Genomic DNA, 24,273 nt, shown 5'->3' with positions numbered 1-24,273 from the left:
TTATTTTTGAGACAGAGAGAGACAGAGCATAAGCAGGGGAGGGTCAGAGAGAGAGGGAGACACACAATCCGAAACAGGCTCCAGGCTCCGAGCTCCGAGCTATCAGCACAGAGTCCAATGCAGGGCTCGAACTCACGGACCGCGAGATCATGACCTGAGCCCAAGTCGGACGCCCAACTGAGCCACCCAGACGCCACTTATATGGGTTTTTATAAGGAGCAACATTCTTCCCAATGAAATGTCAAAATTACATTGATTAAAAAAAAATTAAATGGATTGGGTTTTGAAGTTTATAGAGCATTTCAATTATCAGAAGTTAGATGGTTCTATCTGACTTTCTAAGATTTTCCTGCTTTTATTTCTATGATGTGACAATTAAACCAAAACAATCAAGCACCACATGGTGTGCTGGGGCCTCTTGGAAGTTGGAGTTATTTCAAGAGGTCTGTAACTCCATATGTACACTAATCACTGTTGATTGAATAAATAATAAATAATGCATGGCATACACAATTGTAGCCATTTTAAATGCATGAGACTGTGTTTTGATTAATAGAGGTTCCAGGTAACATTTTGCCATTAGGCATTTTATCAACAAATCATAAAAGCATACTTTTACTCCAGTGGGATGCGCGATTTTTTTAAGATCATATAAAGAAATTTTCATGAAATTGCTAGAGGGGTAGCTGGGTGGCTCATTCGGTTGAGCGTCTGAGTCTTGATTTCGGCTCAGATCATGACCTCAGATCATGACGGTTTGTGAATTTGAGCCCCACGTGGGCTCTGTGCTGATAGTCTGGAGCCTGCTCAGGATTCTCTGTCTCCCTCTCTCTCTGACCCTCCCCCACTCATAGTCTGTCTCTCTCTCAAACATAAAAAAAAAAAAATTAAAAAAAAAGAAATTTCTAGAAACCATGCGTTCAAAGTTAACCATTTACTATTAAGTTCTAACTAATGACAATTTAGTTTCAAATGACCAGATTTGTCAGACTTTATTATTAAATAACTAATCAACCTCAGCTACGTGTAATGGCCAGTGATAGGTACCAAGGGTATATTTGGTACAGGATACCCAGAAGTAGAAGAGAGAATTTCTAAATTTTGTCAACTTTTCTTCTTGCTCTCAAGAGATTCAAAACTCCAACTTCCTTCACATATCTTGTCCTCTTGGTTCTATTTACTATCACATTTAATAGTACTGGTATCCAACCCCTAGTTTGGACCATAGAGCTATTTTGAATTCCCCTATCTTCTACAATAAAAATCCTTCCAAGAGCCCATCTATCTTCATTACTGGACCTTTGGTTCCAGCCTTGCCCCACTCCAATGCATATTCCATTCTTTGCCAAGATAGTGTTGAAGTAACCCAGATCAGGCCCAAGATGGAGTCATTCAAATTTACCCCTATGTCAGCAACAAATCTCAACATGCCTATTCAGCACAAGTTGCCTGATGCAGCAGCTCTGAGATTTCCCATTGTTCCATATAAGGGAACTAACTGCTTTAACCGATTAGCAAATGCCCACCATTGCTTCCTTGTTACTTCTCCCTTCTGCCCCTAAAATCTCTTGCCTTGTACAGCTTTTGGAGCTCCTTTCTCCGTGCTGGATGGGATACTGCCCAATTCACAAATCACTGGATAAAGCCAATAAGATCTTTACAATTCACTCAATTGAATTGTGTTCTTTAACAATAGCTTATAAAATTTGATTTTGATCATACCGTCCACTGCTGAAATCTTTCAACTACTCTCTATTATTTTCAGGATGAAATTCAAATTCCTTTTTTTTCTGCCCTACTTTTTTAAAAATTATAGTAAAAATTATTAAAAAAATGTAATTTAACATGTTCTTTTAACAAAATTTTAAGGGCACAATATAATATTGGTAACTATAGGCATGGTGTTGTATCTCTAGATCTCTAGATCTAGAGATCTCTAGATCTCTAGAACTTACTCATCTTGTATAACTGAAACTGTAACAACCATTGAATAACAACTCCCCAATTCCCTTTAGCCCTAAAATTCCACTCTCTGCTTCTATGCATTTGAGTATTCTAGATACCTTAATATAGGTGGAATTATATAGAATTTGTTATTCACTGTATTATTTTACTTAGCTTAATGTCTTCTAGCTTCACCCATGTCATACATTGTAGGATTTCCTTCTTTTTATTTATTTTTAATGTTTATTTTTGAGACAGAGAGAGACAGAGCACAAGCAGGGGAGGGGCAGAAAGAGAGGGAGACACAGAATCTGAAGCAGCCTCCAGGCCCTGAGTTGTCAGCACAGAGCTTGACTTGAGGCTTAAACTCATGAACTTCGAGATCACGACCTGAGCTGAAGTTGGATGCCCAACCAACTGAGCCACCCAGGCACCCCGGATTTCCTTCTTTTTGAAGGCTGAATAATAGCTCATTGTATGTATATACCACATTTTCTTTATCCATTCATCCACTGATGGGCATTTGGGTTTTTTTCACATCTTGGCTACTGTTTTTCACATCTTGGCTGTAATGAACACAGGACTGCAAATATCTTTTCAAGATGTGATTTAAATTCTTTTGGATAGTGCTCGCTTTGGCAACACATATACTCAATTCTTTTGGATAAATACCCAGGAACGGTATTTCTGGATCTTAGAGACTCCACAAGAAAACCGTTAGGACAAATAAATGAATTCAGTAAAGTTGTAGATACAAAATCAACATACAGTAAATAAGTTGTGTTTCTATACATTAGCAATGAATTGTTTGAAAAAGAAATTTAAAAAACAATCCCATTTACAATAACATCACAAAAGAATAAAATATTTCAGGGTAAACCTTACTAAAGAGATGAAACACCTGTACGCTGAACACTATAAATCACTGATGAACAAAATTAAAGACACAAAGAAATGGAAGAGTATTTCATACTCTTGGATTGAACGACTTATTGTTAAATATCCATACTACTAACGTGATCAGTCTATAAATTCAATGCAATACCTATCTAAATCACAATAGCATTTTTTATAGAAATAGGAAAAATAATTCTTAAATTCACATGGAACTACAGAGGACCCTAAATAGTTAAAACAATCTTGAAAAAGAACAAAGCTAGAAGCATCACATTTCTTGATTTCAAAATATATTACAAAGCTACAGTAATTAAAATGGTATGATACTGGCATGAAGGCAGACATATAGACCAATAAATACAATAGAGACCCAGAAATAAACCCATGCATATACAATTAACTGACCTTTCACAAGAGTGCCAAGAATACACAATTGGGAAATGGTGTCTTCAACAAAAGGTGGTGGAAAAACTGCATATACACATGAAAGAAAAAAAAAAGAAAGAAGTTGGACAATTTTCTTACACCATACACAAAAATAAACTATATGAACTAAAGATTTATACATAAGACCTGAAGCTATAAATCTCCTAGAAAAAAACATATGGGAAAAGCTGTTATCTTTTTAATTTTTCAAATTTTAGTTTATAGAGAAAGAGAGAAGGCTCACATGTGTGTGCAAGTGGAGGAGGGGCAGAGGGCAAAAGAGAGGATCTTAAGCAGGCTCTGTGCTCAGTGTGGAGCCCAAAGTGGGGCTCAATCTCACAACCCAGGGATCACGACCTGAGCTAAAATCGAGTGGGACACTTAACTGACTGAGCCACCCAGGTGCCCCAGGGGGAAACTTTATAACGTTGGCCTAGGTAATAAATTCTTGAATATGACACAAAAGTAGAGGAAGCAAAAGAAAATTATTTAATGTGGTACACACAGCTCTTTATAATCTGATAACTGTGAACCTTGTAAACATTGTGTTCTATCCATTTCTTCACAATTCTCTAGCCATTCCAAGTTAGAAGTGTTAGAAGTCCCTTATTGTTTAAGCTGCATTTAATCATATTTTTTGTTAGTCACAGCTCAAAGCTTTCTAATTGATCCAGCATCTCTATTCTTGGTATGTAAAATGACCTTTCCCCTGCCATTTGAATAAGCTCCTACTATTTCAATAAATACATTTAAATACCACATTGATTCTTTTTCAGAAGCCTTTTTTGACCTTTGCTGGTGACTTCCCCAACCTTAGGTGTAGTTGGGCACTAAATGGTTGATGCTCCTGTGGCACTTTACACAACACCTTTGTTCTTATATTTCTATATTGTAATTTTTGTATATATAGCTGTCTGACATCCCACTTTGCCCAGATAGATAACAGCTCGAGTCCAGGAACCACAGCTTATTTGTTATTTAATTCCTCACACTCAGGATAATCTTCAGTACGTAGTATATTCTTAATGAATGAGTTCATAAAATAATAAGTGATTGGAGGTGGTAGCCAGTCGTGATGTGGGGTGGCCCGTGATGAAATCACCCAGTTCATTGCAAACAAATGAATGTGACGCATCAGAAGAAGAGCCTATTGAAGATGAACAGACTCCAATTCAGATACTGTGACTACCCCTGTCACGAGTAAATTGTTCTCAGTTTCTTGGGTTATGTGCTCTTCCAGATGGTAAATTTAAAAATGTTAGAAGAGATATCCAAAAAGGTACAGAAGAACTAAGGAGCTGTGATATACGAGGCGTATTTATTTTCTGCCCCAGAGGGGAACTGTCAAAATACCGCGTCCCAAACCTTGTGGACCTCTACCATCACTATGGAATTATCACTCATGATCATCCAATCCCAGACGGAGGGACTCCCGATGTAGCCATCTGCTGTGAAATAATGGAGGAGCTTATAATCTGCCTTAAAAAAGAACTGAAAAATCTTAATCCAATGTTATGGAGGACTTGGGAGATCTTGTCTCGTACCCACTTGTCTCCTACTGTTCCTGTCTCACGCAGCTTCATCTCGGCAAGCTGTAGACAGCCTGGGAGACCCAAGAGGATCTGGAGCAATACAAGACTATAAAGCAACATCATTATTTTCATGAGTTTTGGGACAAACTAGCTGTACACCTAGCATCAAGAGAGTCATTGTCAAGATCTGTATCTAGATAAAAAAGAATTCTTTTTATTTTTTTTAATTTTTTCAACGTTTATTTATTTTTGGGGCAGAGAGAGAGGGAGACACAGAATGGGAAACAGGCTCCAGGCTCTGAGCCATCAGCCCAGAGCCCGACGCGGGGCTCGAACTCACGGACCGCGAGATCGTGACCTGGCTGAAGTTGGACGCTTAACCGACTGCGCCACCCAGGCGCCCCGAATTTTAAATGACATATATACGACCATGTCTGAAATTTAAGAACTATTTAACATGATTTGTATTGAAATGAAACTTACCAGTGTTATCGGCTTGAATGTAAATGTATATGTGCAGACATTCCTAAAGATTTAATGACAAATTAAAAAAAAGTGAATAAATAAATGAATAAATAAATAATTGCATATATGCAATCTCCAAGAGACTGCAATACAGAAAGGAAGATAGATATTTGAACAAGGATCTAGGAGTCATGTTTGGTGTTGGAAATTAAAAATGACACGTCCTATTCCTTAAATGCTTTTGTAATGCTTTTAGTTAACAGAGTCTGCCTCCATCTCTAGTCACCGTTTATAGAAGATCCAAGAAGATAATATTGTGCCATTTTATTGGCAGCTCCAAAGTTCTTAGCTTTACCAGCTCCTTCTGCTCAGTCTTTCTGAGTTTCTTTTATTGGTATTGAGAAGTTTCTCCGTCTGGATTGTCGTCCGTATTCAGACAGTATGCAATAGGACAACCATCTCCCTGTTACATGGCTTTCTGCACTTCTCATCTCAGCAAATCTTTGCAAGACTTACACGAAGGCCTTAGCAAGGTAACCCATGTATGTTTTGTCCGGTGACAAATGGTCAATTGTGCCCAACTTGACTCTGAAACACGTTCTGAATATTAATGATAAGAAGCACTCCCCTCCCAACATTGAAAGGTACACGAGATCAACTGGTTAGAACTGGAGGTGACCATCCTGGGGCAAGGGGGTGAGGCACAGTGTACTGGTGATTTGTATACTCATCAGGATGCTTTTGTCACTTCATTGCCCTGATTTGCTGAACTGTAGTGTCAGGTTACAACTGAGATCCACCTCCACACATTCCCTGAATAATAATTTTTGCAAAGCTTTGATGATAGTAAACAGGTTGTAGTACCAATTCCAAAGCAATAGTGGAGTGGTAGGTTGACTACACCAAGAAGTAATTCTTTGACACCAGCTAGATATCCTATAATTCAATTCAGTTCTGACACTATTTACCTGGAGATAACGTCAGATTCCGTAAGTTGAGGGCTTGGTTTTACAAGACTGCTCCCACAGCCCCCTTCAGATGTCAGCCCAGATGTTACCTGCACTTCTGACCTGCTGGCTATAAATTAAAGGTTCCCAACCCCTCTTTGAATTCCATTAATTTGCTAGAGCGGCTCACAGACCTCAGGGGAAATATTTCACTTACTAGATTACTGGTTTATTATAAAAGGATATAACTCTTGCTATAAGCCCCAGTCAATACTCCACATAGGGCTATTGCACAGAGAACTTGTCTCTACCAGCATTCTAGGTTCCATTTTAGACCACGCAGGCTCAGGCAATCTTACTGGTTCTCATTTAGCATGTTCAATGAATATTGCATGAAGCATGGATGTACATGCTTTCTGTTATATAATATTAGGTAGGGGAAACATTTTCCAGTCAGATACAATGTCTATCTCCCAAATATAATCAGGTAAAAAAAGAAGCAATCATTTCACATTAAATCTGTTTAAATCTTGATTATACCTTAATTTTGTTAGCAATTACATTCCTAACTGTAGCCTTCCTTAGGACTTCATCAACAGATGTTGGTTTTATAATACTAGGTAGGGGAAGTGTTCCCCACCAGATATAATACCCATTCCCATAAGACATTCAGGTAAAGGAGACACAACTTCTTTACCTAATACCTGCTTAAGTACTCCAACTTCTATAATCTTATCAACCATTACATATTTCTTTTCTTTCAGTTTAACTGTAGCCCAAGTTAGGACGTCACCAGTGGCTTCTGGTACCACTTCATGGGATTCCCATATCAAGACATCCTGGAAACTTCTCTTATCCACACAGTGTTCATTTCACCCACACATGTGCAAAAGGCTTTGGGTCCCCAGTAAGAGATGGAACCAAGGAACTCTGGCTCTTCTGTCAATCTTTAACTTCATTACCCTAACCACTGCCATAAGAGATTGTTGGTTTTGGTCAAGTTTCTCACTACAATCTCCACCTTATGGCTTTGTAAATTTCTCCAAACAGGGGTAAGCAGAGTGGACTTGTTTGGGACCCTTTAATGTTGGAAGAACATAGGGAACTCTTCGGCCCACTCAACTTAAGGTTATGCTGTGTTAATATTTTTGTTTTAACCCAATCAATGTTCATTTTATTCATTCCATTCCTTAATAAGCATCTAAAGATTTCTACCCTGCTGAGACAAGTCCCGTGACTCTCCCCTCTCTGTTTCCTCTTTATTTCTTAATAACTCTTTAAAAATTACTACCTTGTTTGGACAAGTCTCTTGACTCTCCCTCTGCTTCTTCTCATTGCCTTATTAATTAACTGGATGTTTTGATTAGCATTTGTAAGACCCATGAAGGGAAGCTGAGAGAGCAAATTCCATAAAGTTTGGTTTTATGGCTTTACAACAATAAAGTTAGATGGGGTGTGCATGTAAAAGGAGCTTCCTTAACCATAGTGTTTACCATGGCCTGGGTGACGAGCTATATTCTGAGGGTGGGTATACTGATTATTATAAAACCAGCCCTGCATGGCTCTTGTGTAAAACATATCAGCTCTTTCATCTGGGGGTGTTCCATTTTGGCATTCACGAAAGACAGTTCACCTTCTCAGAGTAAACAGACCTTACAGTGGCTTTTATTCACTTCACCAGGCTGGCTGTTCCCTCAGGAACACATATAGTCATTTGTGATTATTCCGTAGTAAGCTGTCGGTCTTCCTTCAGGCCAACCATGCTCTCACTCTGCAGCATTAGAAATCAGACACTATTTTCTAAAGAGCCGCTCCTATAATTATCTCAACAAAGATTTCTCAAGAAGCTGATGAAACTAATCCACAAAATGAAACAACTCCTTCACCATCCTTAGGTGGGATCCAAAAGTCACCTCATGAACATAACAAACCTTTGCCACTCTCCTCTCCAAGGAAATTCCAAGGGTTTTACTAGCTCTGAGTCAGAAACAGAGCAAATATATATTTCTTATACATTACAATATCACACTGCCCTCAAAATTCATTCATCTTATGTCTAGTGAATTAAACCCACTGACTGTCCAGTTATCCAAAAAGTTTTAAAATAATAATGGTTTATTTGAGAACCAGGGACATTAGTGACATCATGTCATTTGAACCTTAAGTATATCTATAAATTGTTATTATTACAAATGATTATATGAAGATTGAGACTTAGCCAAGTTAAGAAATATGCCTCACAGCTAGAAAATAGAGTAGCTGGGATTTCAGTCACTTTGGCTGAGCCCTAAGCCTCTGGTCATAGAATAGCCATGCTGAACTAGAATCCTTAAATCAGTCTTTCCTTTTCCTCACAGAAATCGACTCTGTCTTTTTTACTATCTTTTTATACTTACTCTCCACAAAGCAATCAGTGGCAATGGCAATGTGACTCACATACCAGTCTATTGACCTGCACTGGGTATAGAGAAGGCCCCTGTGGCACCAGAAAGAGGTACAAGGCGGGTTGGTGACTCAACACTTTGGGTGACCTACAAGGAAGAACTCTGTTTCCTTTTATTTTTTTTTTTTAACTTTTATTTATTTTTGAGAGAGAGAGAGGGCGTGTGAATGAGGAAGAGCAGAGAGAAAGGGAGACAGAGGATCTGCAGCAGGCTCTGCACTGAGAGCACAGAGCCCAATTGGGGCCTTGAACTCACGAACTGTGAGATCATGACTTGAGCTGAAGTCAAATTCTTAACCAACTGAGCCACCCAGGCACCCCACATCTGTTTCTTAAAATTAAGTTTTGAGGGGCGCCTGGGTGGCTCAGTCGGTTAAGCGTCCGACTTCAGCTCAGGTCACGATCTCGCAGTCCATGAGTTCGAGCCCCGCGTCGGGCTCTGGGCTGACGGCTCAGAGCCTGGAGCCTCTTCCCATTCCATGTCTCCCTCTCTCTCTGCCCCTCCCCCGTTCATGCTCTGTCTCTCCCTGTCTCAAAGATAAATAAACTTTAAAAAATAAAAATAAAAAAAATTAAGTTTTGAGATACACCTACATCCTTATCATAAATATATTTTTATTTGGGCTAATTTGGATATATTTTCATTTCTTGCAATTTAGTACTTCCCAACTGTTTGTATTATTTATTATTATATAATAACCTACCCCAAAACATAATGTTTTAAAACAAAAATTTGTTACTATGCCATCTCACAATTCTTTTGGTCAGCAATTTGAATAAGACACACAAAAAGTGTGGCCGGTCTCTGTTCTATAATGTCTGGGCCCTGAATTTATTTAGATTGACTTGGGCTGACTCAAGGGTTGGTGTCTGGAATGACTGAGAGCCATCTCCCCAGTTATTCTTTAACTATTTGTTCCCTCTGTTTCTGATTACACTTCCTTTGTCTTACTTTTGTTTAATTGAGATTTTTTTTTATGGTTCCATTTTATCTCACATTGATTTATCATTTATGTCCTAGGATTTACAATATAATTGTAATTATAAATTACAATTTATAAATTGTAAATTAGAAATAATCAGAGAAATTCAAATGCTTTACCACTTCACAGGTACCATGAAGATCCGCAACAGTATATTCCTGATTCTTCTCTCCCATCCTTTGCGTTATCAGTGTCATTTATTTTACTTTTTTGTGTGCTGTAAGTACAAACTACATTGCTATTATTTCCTCTTTATACTGTCTGTTATTTTTTAGATTTGTTTAAGAAATAAAAGTGCAATTTACCTTTATTCAAGCTCAGCCCTCTACATTTCTTTTGTAGGTTCAACTTCCTGTCTCAGCATCTCTTCTCTTGAAGACTTTATTAAACATTTCTTATAGTGCATGTCTGCTAGTGATGAATTCCCATATATATGCATAAATTGCTTATATATGCATACATATGCATATATTCCCATATATATACATATATATTATAAGTCTAAATATATATCCAATATGGAAACTATTGACTATTGTGATCTTGTAAAACAGTTAATCCAAATTGAGATATGCTATAACTGAAAAGTTCACATGAGATTTTGAAGACCTGTTATTTTAAAAAAGAATATAAAATATCTCATTGAGGACTTCTTGTACTCTCCTAGAGTGTAAAGAGCAGGAAAGAACATCACTCCCACCTTTATTAAAAAAAAAAAAAAAAAAAACAGACTTGAGGGGTGCCTGGGTGGCTCAGTCAGTTAAGCATCCAACTTCAGCTCAGGTCACGATCTCACAGTTTGTTGAGTTCGAGGCCCGCATCGGTCTCTGTGCTGACAGCTCAGAGCCTGGAGCCTGCTTTGGATTCTCTGTTTCCCACTCTCTGCCTTTCCCCTTCTTGACTCTGTCTATCTCTCTCTCAAAAATAAATACATACTAAAAAAAATAGCTGGCATAACTTCAAATTCATGACTCTTAACAATCTGTTAGAGAACTGAGGTTCCAGAACAACCACTTGTCCAAACACTAAGGAGAGACCAGCACCTTCGAGGAGAGAAGAGACATGAACATGTACTTACCAGATTAGTAGACACTAATGAGAGGAACCTAGCCATAATAGTTGACATATTGGTGAAGGTCCAGGGCTGACTTGCAGGAGAGTGTAGAACCCATGGGACATTAGAAATTAGAGGAGTGCATGCCCTCTTGCAAGATTTTCTCCACGAATCCCACATATAATCACAAAAAAAGATCAGAGAGATGAAAAAGTATTGTTTGGGTGCAGACCCCTGGGGTGGGGAATAGCACCTCTGTCGGAAGGCCAGGGAGCTCCACTGACCCTTTCCCCCATCTCCTCATAAGAAAGAAATGTCTGCAGGAGGGAAGAAACCAAACACTTTCACCTTTAGAACATTGGTGAGGGAAGGGAACAGAGAAACCAAACTCTTAGAAAGAGGTAAGAAAGCTTGTGGGGGCCCATCCAGCCAGAATATGGGCAGAAGGACTGAGAAGGCCACACCTCTGACACCCAGGGATAAGGTTCCTGCCCACGGCTGAGAATCAGAACAGACAACAGCCACCACCACTCACAACCAACAAGCAAACAAGCCTCGAGGAACAATAGTGTGTACAGAGACCCTCTCTTGAGATGTAGATGTGCATGCAGACCCAGCAGATGGATGTGTGTGCATTTCCAGGCCAAACAAATACTTATGAGAAAATGTACTCCCAGGAAACGAAGTCATCACCAGAACCACACCCAGAAATGACACAGATGTTGGGACTGTGTGACAGCGTATTTAAAATGTTTATTGTGTCTTTAATGAAAAGGTAGATGGCATGCAAAATCAAATGGTTAACTTCAACAGGGACGGGACATTAAGAAATGATTAAATGGAAATACTACAAATGAGAAAAATAGCAAAAAAGATGAACACTTTTCATGTGATCATAAGTACACTCAACACATCCAAGGAAGACATAAGTGAACCTTAAGGCAAGGCAATAGAAATTACCCAAAAAAAAGAGTGACACAAAAATAGAACAGAGGATCTATGCACTAAGACATCAAACAGTATAACATATGTGTATTTGGAAACACAGAAGGAAAAGAGAGAGAATTTGGCAGAAGGAATATTTTTTAGGGGGGCGCCGGGGTGGCTCAGTCGGTTAAGCGTCTGACTTTGGCTCAGGTCATGATCTTGCAGTTGAGGAGTTTGAGCCCCAAGTTGGGCTCTGTGCTGACAGCTCAGAGCCTGGAGCCTGCTTCAGATTCTGTCTCCCTCTCTCTGCCCCTCCCCTGCTCGTGCTCTTTCTCTCTCTCTCTCTCAAAGAATAAATAAACATTAACAAAAAAGAAATATTTTTTAAAATCATGGCCAAGAATTTTCTAAAATTGACACAGGCCAAACAGCGGATCCAAAAACTCAAAGAACAACAACAGGAAAATACCAAAAGACAAACAAAACAAAACATAGCCACATACATAGGTATATCATATTCAAACGAGTGAAAACAAAAGTCAGAATGAAAATTTTGGTAACAGAAATAAAAGGCACATTAGCTACAGAGGAACAGTTGAAAATTGTAGCTCAATTTTTATGAGGAACCATGAAATAATGCAATAATATCTTTAATGTACTGAAGAACAAAACAAAATTATCAATCCAAGAGTCTACCATCAATAAAAATATCTTTCAAAAAGAAAGGAGATTATATATATATAAAATTTTATCTGCATATATTTTTAATAACAGTTCTTCAAAATCTGATGTGAATTTTTCACTTATACGATATCTCGATTTGGATTAACTGGACTTCCCAAGACCACAACAGCCACATACGGTTGGTGGCTTCCATTTTGGACAGCCCTAAACTTAAAGCTATTGAATATCTCTCATATAATAGTCACGATATGAATATTTTAAAATTGATATTATTATACTTCATTTTATAAGCAGTGAAATGTTTAGATTTTTTTTCAGGTTTTTTATTATTGTTCTTAGTATTTTCTACGTGTGCAAAAGTCAAGCAAATGTCATATTATACTAAATGTATACTTTACCTCCATTAATTTTTATAAACCTGAAGATATTTAGAGTGTTAACTGTACATAGATGCGATAAAAATTTGATCAACAGAACATTTTCTAGCACATATTTTCGTACGTATCTTTCAGTCTAACTTAGTTGCTATGCTGAAGTATTTTCTTGAATGATATATAAACATCTTCAGTTTCTCATGCTGAGATCCTCATTAGTCTTCAATGCCAAAATAACAATATTGCTTTTCGTCCATCCGAAGCAAGTTATAAGGTATTATGAATCAACTCATTTGCTCAAATAGCAACACTAATGAAAAATCTTTTTACAAATGCATCAATGTTGATTTGTGCCAGATGTATAAATAAGAACTTGAATGTCTAATGCAGAATTCAAATGAAAATGCTGAGGGAGTCTATATAGAAGAAATGTAAGATGTCTTACAGTTTCTTTTATTAAATTCATTATTTTCCAGATAAAGTACACTTTCAGCCTACTTATTTATGTGACACGTATAACTCTGATCTTCAAACCCATTTATTTAAAAAAAGTTTTGTTGATTTCACTTCATGTATGGTACTGTTTTCTGCCTTCAGGTCTTTCAGTATGAGAGAAATCGATTGAGAAAAACAGTTTCAAGAAATCAGTTCCAAGGCGTTCTCTCTCTCTTCCCCCCACCCCTATGATATGTTCTAAATTCTGCTGTTCTGGTGGTTAATAGTGGCATCTTTTTTACTTTTCATATTTGCAATGATCCTATGATGACAATTACATGCATGGTTATTTCACAAATAACCCTAAATGCAATATAATTGAAAAATCAACCAATTAAATTTTTGAGATAGCTGTGAATCACAGAAAGGCCTGAAGTAAGCCAACAGAGAAGGGGCACAGCAACAGGTAATAAATGTTCACGTTGGTCCTGGTTCATAACACCTAATGCCCCAAATATTTCAGATAGAAGGTCAGTCAATGTGAATTTACATGAAAGGTTTAGGGGGCTAGTTTGTAATAACAATGAGTTTATGTGGCCATGCTTTTCCATTTCTTCTAAGCCTGTTCTTGTGTTTTCCTAGGCCCACCATCCATAGCTGTGCATAACTAAACCTTATTGGTTATGGTAACTCGTAGTTTTGGTGGAATGGTGCAGGTCTGATTGCAGTGGGTTGAAAAAGAGACTAGTAGAGTAGTAGCTATGGGGGAACATATAGTCAAGAGAGTTTTTCTAAAGATGGGAGAAGAAAGAGCATCTTGGCACACTAATGAGAACGATCCCACAAGGAGAGAGATGATGGAGGACAGAAAGAGGAGAGTTACTGAAGTTGAGAGCAGATAGAGTCAGATACACATGTGGACAGACCAGCTTGAGACAGAGCTTGGATAGTATAGTCAGGCTGACAGCAGGGGAACAGAGTATGTGGTGCTGATGCACAGAGTATGTGGGTGACTAGGAGAGTGCAGTCTGGGGGCCCTAGAACTTATCTTCTGATTACTTCCATTTCCTTAGTGACTCAGGAACAAGGATATCAAATGAGAATAAGGATACAGGGGATAGGTATAGAGGGCATGAAAATAAAGGAAAAGGTATAAAATAGACATCTAGGAAAGAACAAGAGTGAACGGACCAGGAATGATTTATATTATAAACCTTTAGCAAGAAAGCATATATCCGTCAATTTTAACTAATAAATCATTCCCAAATCCATCCACTTCTTTCCGTTCCACTACAACCCTTGTCCAAATTACCAGCGCCTCTTGCTTAAACTACTGCATTCGTTGGCTTCCTAATTGGCTTATACATGTTCCCTCTTCCTCCTCACCAGTGCGTTCTTAGCATTGCAGCTGGGACGATCTTTTCGAATGCGAGTTTGTTTATGGTGCCACTCTGTTTAAAGGCTTCCAAGACCTTTGGGTAGAAACAACCCTTCCTAGGGCAGCCTCACCTCAGCTACTTGTTCCTGCCTCACTCTTAGCAGTTGTGTAACAATAGCTTTTCTCAGTTCCTCTAAAGAGCAGTGATTCCTCATCCAGCAGGGTTTCATGAACGCTGCCTGAAAAATCCTTCTCTTCTTGCCTTACTTATTTGATTCCTACTTTTTCTTCATATTTCAATTGAATCATCACTTTCGCCAAGAAAGTGTGCCCATTCTTTCATTTATATTCCTTGTTATACACTTGTATAGTGCCATGTAGTTTCCAATCATAATTTTAAATTTATTTGTGGGATTATTTGATTGATCATGTTCCCTATTAGACTGTGAAGCTCTAGGAGGGTTAGCAATGTTTGCCATTTTTTAAAAAAATACAAAGTATGCTTGCTTTTGTTAACCAGTTTACCCCTCAATAGTTAGCACATATTATCTAGCATACAAAAGACCTCAATAAGTATTTGTCTAGTGAATTTGACTGCATAAAATAATGGATACTAATTATTTAAAAAAATTAAAAAATTTTTCTTTTTAATGCTTATTATTTATTTTAGAGAGAGAAGGAGAGAGAGAGAGAGGGAAAGACAGGTGCAAGCGGGGGAGGAGCAAAGAGAGAGAGGGAGACACAGAATCTGAAGCAGGCTTCAGGCTCTGAGCTGTCAGCACAGAGCCCAATGTCAGGCTCGAACTCATAAACTGTGAGATCATGACCTGAGTCCAAGTCACATGCTTAACCGAGTCACCCAGGCGCCCTCTAATGGGTACTTATTATTAAAAATATACTATGTGTAAAACTCTAAGCTGTGTTCTGTTTTTCATTTTAAATCAAGATCTATGCCCAGTATGGGGTTTAAACTCACCATCCCGAGATCAAGAGTTGCATGCTCTACAGACTGAGTCAGTCTGGTGCCCCCAAAGCTATGTTCTTTATAAAATTAATTTACTCTTTATAAAAACCTATAAAGTAAGAATTATTATCTAACTTTAAAGATAAAGACATTGAGTCTTTTTAAAAAGTTTTTGTTTAGGGGCACCTGGGTGGGTTGGGTGTATGACTTCAGTTCAGGCATGATCTCATGGTTCCTGAGTTCAAGCCCCACATGGAACTTGCTGCTGTCAGTGCAGAGCTCACTTCAGCTCCTCTGTCCCCCCTTTCTCTGTCCCTCCCTGGTTCATGCTCTCTTTCTCTCCACAATAAATAAACATTTAAATTCCAGTTAGTTAACATACAGTATAATATTAGTTTCAGGTGTGCAATATAGTGATTCACCACTTCCATACATCACCTGGTGCTTATCACAAGTCCACTCCTTAATCCCCATCACCGATTTCACCCATCCCCCCTCCCCACCTCCCTTCTGGTAACCATCAGTTTGTTCTCAAGAGTCTGATTCTTGATTTGCCTCCCTCTTTCTCTCTCTCTCCCTCTCTCTTCCTTTCGCTCATTTTTTTTGTTGCCTAAATTCCACATGAGTGAAATCTTATGGTATTTGTCTTTCTCTGACTCACTTAGCATATTTTCTAGCTCCATCCATGTCATTGAAAGTAGCAAGATTTCATTCTTTTTATGGCTAAGTAATATTCCATTATATGTAATATATAATCATATATATGGATAAAGAAAAGAAGATGGGTGTGTGTATATATATACACACACACAGCATGTGTATATATACCATTATATACACCACATAAATATACCATACTATATTTATATCATCTATATCTATATATCTATATATCTATATATCTATATCTATATCTATATCTATATCTATATCTATCTATATAGATATCTACACAACACATCTTCTTTTCTTTACCCATTCATCAGTTGATGAGCACTTGGGCTGTTTCCATAATTAAGCTATTGTAGATAATGCTGATATAAACATCAGGGTGCATGTATCCCTTTGAATTAGTATTTTTGTATTCTTTGGGTAAATAGCTACTAGTGCAGTTGCTGGATTTTTGAGTGAATGAAGCCACAGGGATATTGCATTAGCTGTAATGATAGGTCTTGGCTAAATAACCTCAGTCCACATTTCCCAAGTGGTTAGTTGCTTTTACATAGTCATTTCATAAATGTACATTGACTTATTTCCATTCACACTGTTGCATTCCCAACAGTGTAAGAGGGTTCCCCTTTCTCCACATCCTTATCAACATCTGTTGTTTCTTGGGTTGTTGGTATTAGTCATTCTGACAGGTGTGAGATAATACCTCATTGTAGTTCTGATTTATAGTTCCCTGATGATCAGTGATGTTGAACATCTTTGCATGTGTCTGTTGGCCATTTGCATGTCTTCTCTTTGAAAAAATGTCTATTCATGTGAAGACATTGAGTCTTGAAGATGTTATGTAAATTCTCCAAATTTATGCAGCTGATATGTAAGCCAGACAGATCTGACTCTAAAGCATGTGCCCTTAACTACTCTGAATTGTGCTTTTACCAACTTGCTCATTTGATGCTTTTGATTCTGCCTTTCAGTCTAATAGAGTTATGTTTGTCTGGAAAAGACTTCAACTTGCGAAATATGCCTGATTAGCTCAAAATAATTTGCTTTATAGGTACATGTTTCAGGGACATCCTATTTTCAAAAGATGCATACATCCTTCTTGGCAAAAATAAATGGTATTCTGGATTTTTGTTTGTGTTAGAATACATCTTTATTCTGTACATCTATTTCTATGATAGAATATTTAGACTAAATGAAATAAAAGCCAGAAAACCATTAGTGTTTTTGCTACCACTTATTTTTTTTTCAGACTAGAATTTAGTGATTCATCGCTTACATATAACCCCCAGTGCTCAGTGCTCATCCTAACAAGTGCCCTTCTTAATGCTCATCGCCCATTTAGTCCATCCCCCACCCAACACCTCTCCAGCAACCTTTAGTTTGTACTCTGTGAGAGTCTCTTTTGGTTTGCTCCCCTGTTTTTATTTTATTTTTCCTTCCCTTCCCCTATGCTCATCTGTTTTGTTTCTTAAATGACACATATGAGGTATATCATATGATATTTGTCTTTGACTTATTTCACTTAGCATAATATATTAATTTTAATAGGTTTTATTCATTATCACAGTATAAAGTGAAAAAAGTAGAAAAGTAATGTTTTAGTTTTTATATGATAGATAAATGAACAGTATAGTATTGAAGTTACACAATGCTATAGAAAATCTATGTTTCATCTCCCATATGTTTTACAATACTGGTTTATTATCAGTGAGTGAGCTTTTCAGCCCTCAAGCTACCTGCCAATTATTTAAACCAAGAGAACATTAAAGTATAGGCTCAATCATTTATATTCTTAATTTTCAATTTATCAAAGCAGTAAAATCCTCCCAGGCCACTTTACTTGGCAAGTACCAATCTTAATGCATTTTTAAAGACTGAGAAGTAAACTCCAACTCATTCAGAGAACTGCGGGCTGCCCACAGAATGCTGTTGTGAGCAGACCCTCCTTTTTCTGAACACGGGAACGTAACAGGGCCACCTGTTGCAGCCACTAATTATTTCAGGCAGCGGCAGGCGGAATATTTGTGACTGAGGCTTGTTTCACCACCAAGATCTATGGCATTATAGTTTCAGTAAGGTGAATACTGATTAAGCTGCATGAATTCCCATTAGAGGCACATATCAGGACTGAGAGCTATAGAGCCTGTAAGTCATTTAAAATTCATTATTAAGGAAGCAGCAGTAAGCACACACTTAACCACATTGGGCTGTATTAGATATATTTTTGGGTGAATGAAGCCACAGGGATATTGCATTAGCTGTAATGATAGGTCTTGGCTAAGTAACCTCTGTCCACATTTCCCAAGTGGTTAATTGTTTTTACATAGTCATTTCAGAAATGTACATTGACTTACTTCCCACTTTACACTGAGTTTCCCCTTTTTGCTTTTGCATACTTACTCATAAATTTGAGATTTTGTTGACAAGCCATTGCTTCAGATTTGAAAGGCAGGTACTATGATTTATAGAAAATGCAGTATTTCACCAAGGATATGAGACATGTTCCTGGAAGGACTTCTGACACCCCATGCCATGCTGACCACAAGTCCCTGCCCTGAGTTCTAGGTGCCAGTGTGAAAGCCAAGGTGAAATATTATCTTCAGAAAAGGAAGGCTCCACTGAACTTTTAATACTTTTACTAATAAAATCTGTTTGCGCAGTTATAATTCAAATGTCCTGATTTCCTCACTGCCTAAGCCACCTGTAGTTGCAAGGAGCCAGTTGGAATGGGCATTAACCCTTTTGGCTCACACGGATGGTTTTCCGTTCACTTATAGACCTTGCAACACCGATGATCCTATTCTCGTGAGATGTAAGGCAATCAAAGGGCCAGTAGTTTATGTTCAAACCATATTTTGTTTGATTCTGTTTTAAATCTTTCATGGTAAAGCCAAAGCTCTTTAATCCTTCTGCTGTGTTTTCAGAGTAAGGAGGCACAGGTCTCAGGCACAGGTTAATGGCGTGCTCTGTAGTCTGCGTGCTAAAACAGCCAGCCGTGCTCGCCTAGCCACCATCCACAAAGTTGAGAAATAAGGTTAAATGTGACTTCTCCATTGACTCATTCTTCCTATATTCCTTCCAGCTCTCTAGCCTAGAACTAGCCATCAGCTGTTTAAGTCAAGAGTTAGGTGAGCTATTTTTTTTTTAAGTTTTTTAATGTTTATTTATTTCTGAGAGAGAGACAGAGTGTGGACAGGGGGAGGGGCAGAGAGAGAGAGGGAGACACAGAATCCGAAGTAGGCTCCAGGCTGTGAGCTGTCAGCACAGAGCTCCACGCGGGGCTCGAACTCAAGAACCGCAAGATCATGACCTGAGCTGAAGTCGGACGCTTAACTGACTGAGCCACCCAGGCGCCCCATAGATGAGCTATTTCTGATTGACTGCAAAGAGCGAAAAAGGCATTTGTTCTTGAGCTAACGTTTTATCTTCCAATGCTTCTGAAAATAACATAATCCATTCAAAATTATGTTTAGGAAATACGAAATAATCATCAGAAATGTATGGTCAGAGAGGAGAAATCATAAGTATTAGATTTGTGTACGGGGCTACATGTATCACAGAGGGTGAAACAGCTGTTCAACACTACCGCCATTTTGAGCATGAGAAACGACAAAAGTCTTGTTCTACTTGATAGGTTTTCTCCCTAAAGCTTTCAGTTTATCCTCATCTCTCCAGCAAGTAAACATTGTTTGTTTAGTGAGTTTTATTTCTTTTTTTATGTTTGCCTCTGTGACAAAAGTCCTTGAGTGTTGTTCCATATGTCTCTCACCATGACTTATTTCTCAACCCGTGTTTGGGAGATTCTGAAAATATTCTAGTGGGTCTGAGGTGTTCTATGAGAAGCTGTACATTTTACTTTTTAATTACAAAAATTTATAAACATATAGTGTAAGTATATCTTGAATCATCAGAATCATTTTATAACCTAACACTGCAACAAAATGTATTCACATTTACTTATACAAATGTGTTTGTTCCATACTAAGACTAATTGATATCACGATGTTCTGTACTAATAGAATTTTCAGAGGAGTTCAAATAGAGATGAGCAATGAGAGAATTTATCCTCTCCCATTCTTGCTAGTAAAGACATGTCAAATTAAAAACAAGAAATCTGCATTGTGACGGTCAGGACCATACTCACGTTGTGAGGGAATGTATTTCACAGATCCCATATTGGTAGGTAGAAGGAAGGCTAAAGCAATTTATTTACAACACGTATTAGACAACAAAAAGTTATTTGGCTCTTGATTTCAATGGTGATTGTTTTATATACTGTAGTCAATACTCTTGATTACCTACTACATGTCCAGCCCTACTTTTCTTCCTCTTTCACAGAATGTGATTATGTCAACCACTTGTTCCCCTGCATGGCTATGCCCCAGCTCCCATCCCTTGTTCCTTTCTTATCTATGTAACACCTAGCATTCACATTCAAAAACTAAAAATACTGGATAGCCTTTCGAAAATGGCAGTAATTGATTTAGAAAATAAACAATTTTCTAATGGCAGAAATCAATTGTGCAGAACTCAAGGTTCCAGCATGGTTGGGTGAGGACATTTTTCTGGGTTTTGTCCTCACGTAGAAGAAGGCGCTAGGAGCTTTTCAGGGACTCTTATAAGAGCACTAATCTCATTTATGAAAGCTTCCCCCTCAGGACCTAAGAACCTTCCAAAAGCCCCACCTCCTAACACCATCACATTAGGCATTAGAATTTCAATATATGAATGGGTGGGGGGGGGGGGGCACCAACACTTAAACTTAGCACTCACCAAGTTTCAAGTATGTATAGAAAAGCTACATGCATAGCTCACATTAACTTACCTTCTCATAAATATAAATATTTTTTAGTCAATTTCTGGTGCATTGCCTTTGGCTTTTACTAAGGGTTAACATTTAAATGACCATATTTCTTTGCAGCAAATGCTAATTTATTCCCTCCCACACACCAGGGATTGTTCCAAACTCACTTTTTAGAAAATTTAGAAACATGCAGTTGAATTTATCAATAATTATGCCAGCTTCACTGTAGGGATCTTATGCCCTAGTTTGGTCACCTGACAATGACATCTCTTACAGCTTTGCTCTGCCCAGTGATTTATACAACCAAATGAAGCTTTATTTTTCTGCATGTTCCCTGGAAACTTAAAGTGATCTGCTACATGGAAATGAAGGTCTCATTGGCATCTTTTTTTCCCTTAGTTTATATCAATTATTCTACAAATGTTCAATGTAAAACTGAGGCCAATTCAGGGGGAAGACTTTCATTATCTTCTTTGTCCAGTTCTTGTCCTCGTTTGGCTAATCTTCCAAATGTCAGTCAGAAAGATAATTGTTAAAAGGCATTACTAAAACTTCTTCCATCTACACTACAAGATCCCTATTTTTATAAGTATCTCGAAGACCAAAATGAGTTGGTTCACAAGAAGACCCTGTGACTGAAAATCTGATGTCTTGCATGTACAGTAACTGTCTTATTTTATTCAAATTAGAATCCTGGAGTTTTAACTGTGACTCATATATCCACTACTTTAGTGATAGACTAAATTGATTGGTAGTAGGAATCTTGACTTGGAACAAATACTATAGAAATCTTACGGGTTCCTCCAAAATTCAGTGGGGAAAATGGTAGTCTTTATTCCCCAAATTCCTTGAGGTCAGGGAATATAGTTTGACTTGTGGCTTCAAAAAATTGCCTTGCCTACTTTCCTAATTATGCAAACTTTTTGTTTTTATAGTTATTTCTTGATGACAATTTGCATAATTTGTACCTGAAGATGCTAGACGTCCATTAAATATTTATTGATTTAATTGCTGAGAAAAATTAACCTCTGTCTCTCATTTCTTTTCAGAATATTTGATGCAGACCGTTGCCATATTCTTAGTTCTCAGGATCTTAGAGTTCATTTTAATTATGGAATTGCTTTTGAGGTTAAAAAAATAAGCTAGGCCAACAATTGAAAACAACTTAAAATATTATGATCTATAAAAAGAGCTACATTCACCTCTGTTATCTAAGAGGTTCACTAGACAATTTTGTTGTTTACACTAGGCCCTCCACAAAGGATTTGAAGTGCTTCATAGAAGGGTGTGAATTTGACAAGGAACAACTGAATAATGAAGGAGTTGGCGTAAAGGAACTTCCAGCAAAAGAAATGAAAGTGAGGAGGAAAGTTTCCACCCAACTATTTACGGCATACGGCATAACATCCTTTAAATTTGCCAGAAGTGGGATTAGAGAATCTTTCTTAACTTTAGACAGAGGGGTTAAGTGGTATGCATTCCAAAACCCAAGTCCACTCACAATATTCTTTTTCAATAAAATTAGGAAGATGAAACCATATATGAGATTTTTAAAAGTCACTAATATTCAAATAAACAGCATCAATTTCCACAAGAATAACGAAGAGACTCACACTGCCTATTTGCCAATTCACTTATAAAAGTTGGAGGGGTGGCTCAGCCCTGGGTGGCTCAGTCAGTTAAATGACTGACTCTAGATTTCAGCTCAGGTCATGATCTCACCATGGTGAGATCAAGCCCCGCCTCAGGCTCCACTCTGATAGCATGGAGCATCCTGCCTCGGATTCTCTCCTCTGATCTCTCCCTGCCCACCTCCCTCTTTCTCTCTCTCAAAATAAATAAATAAACATTAAAAAAAAGTTGGTATGGAAATAATGACATGAAGAGTCTAGACAGAGAAAATAGTCTATTATGTCTTCTTTAGCTTTGCACCTTTAGCGACTAGCAATGTCTAGCATCTATTGATAACTCAATAAATATTCATTGAATGAATGAATGAATCAATACAGGAATCAGTGAATTAAGAGAGGAATGAAAAAAAAGAACAAGAATATGGCTCTGTAGGTCCCGATGACTTCTTAAATTTTGGGATCACTGTGAAAAAATATCCTAAGACACTCTGTTTTTATAGCTGTATCATTTTTTTTTATATGTGGAAAATCCAGAATCAGATTGTGACCTGTTAGATTAGTGACTGTGGCTTATTCATCATTGATCTTTTCTCCTACCCTTGCCCTTCAAAAAAATAGCAGCTATTATTAAAAATAAAACAAACAAAACAAAACAACTCTTACTCTATGCCAGGTGTTTTTCATTTATCTCATGCTTTTAGCTTGAGCTGCTATAATAAGATACCACGGGCTGAATAGCTGGAACAGCAGAAATTTTATTTCTCATGTTCTGGAGGCTGGAGATCAGGGGGCCACCATGGTTGGGTGTTGGGGAGAGTTCTCTTCCTGGCTTTTAGACAGTCTCCACGTTTGGGGAGAATTCTCTTCCTGGATTGCAGACAGCTGCCATATTTGGGGAGAGTTCTCTTCCTGGTTTGCAGATAGCTGCCATGTTGCCATGTGCTCACATGACCTCTTCCTTGTATGTACATGGGGAGAAAGAGAGAGCTCTCTGATGTCTCTTCTGCAAGGGTCCTAATTCCATCATTAGAGCCCCACCCTCATGACCCCATCTAACCCTATTTATCTCCCAAAGGCCCTATTTCCAAATACCATCACATCTGAAGCTCGATAAATATGCTAAGTTAGAATGCTAATGTAATATTTTAACATGAGAATATTACTGTCAAGCAGATAATGGTTGACTTGACAGATTAGTAAAAAATGTTCTGGTATGGAAAATGAAGTAAGAAACTAAATTTTGGTCAAAAGTACCAATGACTGAATTTATTCCCTTATATTTTCCACATAGTGAAGCTTCATTAATTATCTGTCAAGTTTTCTGCTAGAATTGTGGAAGAAATGAGAAAATTATTCTTGGAGGGTGCAACTTATATACTTGGATGAGCAATGACCTACAGAAGATTCACCCACTAAAGCTTCAATAAGCTACTGGAGCATTTCCAGTTCACAACTGGAGTTTGTCTGATAGGAGGACACTGCCGACTCTGTGATCAGTTTCCATATGATCACATTGTATGATTGTAGAAAATGCATTTTCTATGGTGTCAGGATACCTGCATTTAAACTCTGGTGCCACCATTTCAAAACCTTAAGCAAGTTAATTGGTTATGCTGAAACATCATGTTCTTGTAATAAAATATTTCCCAGAGTTATCATGATAATTCAACAAAAGAAAAATAAGAGCTAAAATGTATTTAAAAAATTTTTTTA

General features: G+C 37.8%; 1 pseudogene; it reads left to right on the top strand.

Annotated features, from left to right (window-relative positions):
- The first annotated feature begins 4,343 nt into the window (after positions 1 to 4,343).
- On the top strand, positions 4,344 to 5,000 carry LOC121022033 (cyclin-dependent kinase inhibitor 3-like; annotated as a pseudogene).
- The last annotated feature ends 19,273 nt before the right edge of the window (positions 5,001 to 24,273 follow it).

Source organism: Herpailurus yagouaroundi, unplaced genomic scaffold (genome assembly GCF_014898765.1).
Source record: "Herpailurus yagouaroundi ecotype Mexico unplaced genomic scaffold, PumYag 28, whole genome shotgun sequence".
Lineage (NCBI taxonomy): Eukaryota > Metazoa > Chordata > Mammalia > Carnivora > Felidae > Herpailurus > Herpailurus yagouaroundi.
The sequence above is the reverse complement of the archived record's forward strand: the minus strand, read 5'-3'. Positions and strand labels throughout refer to the sequence as shown.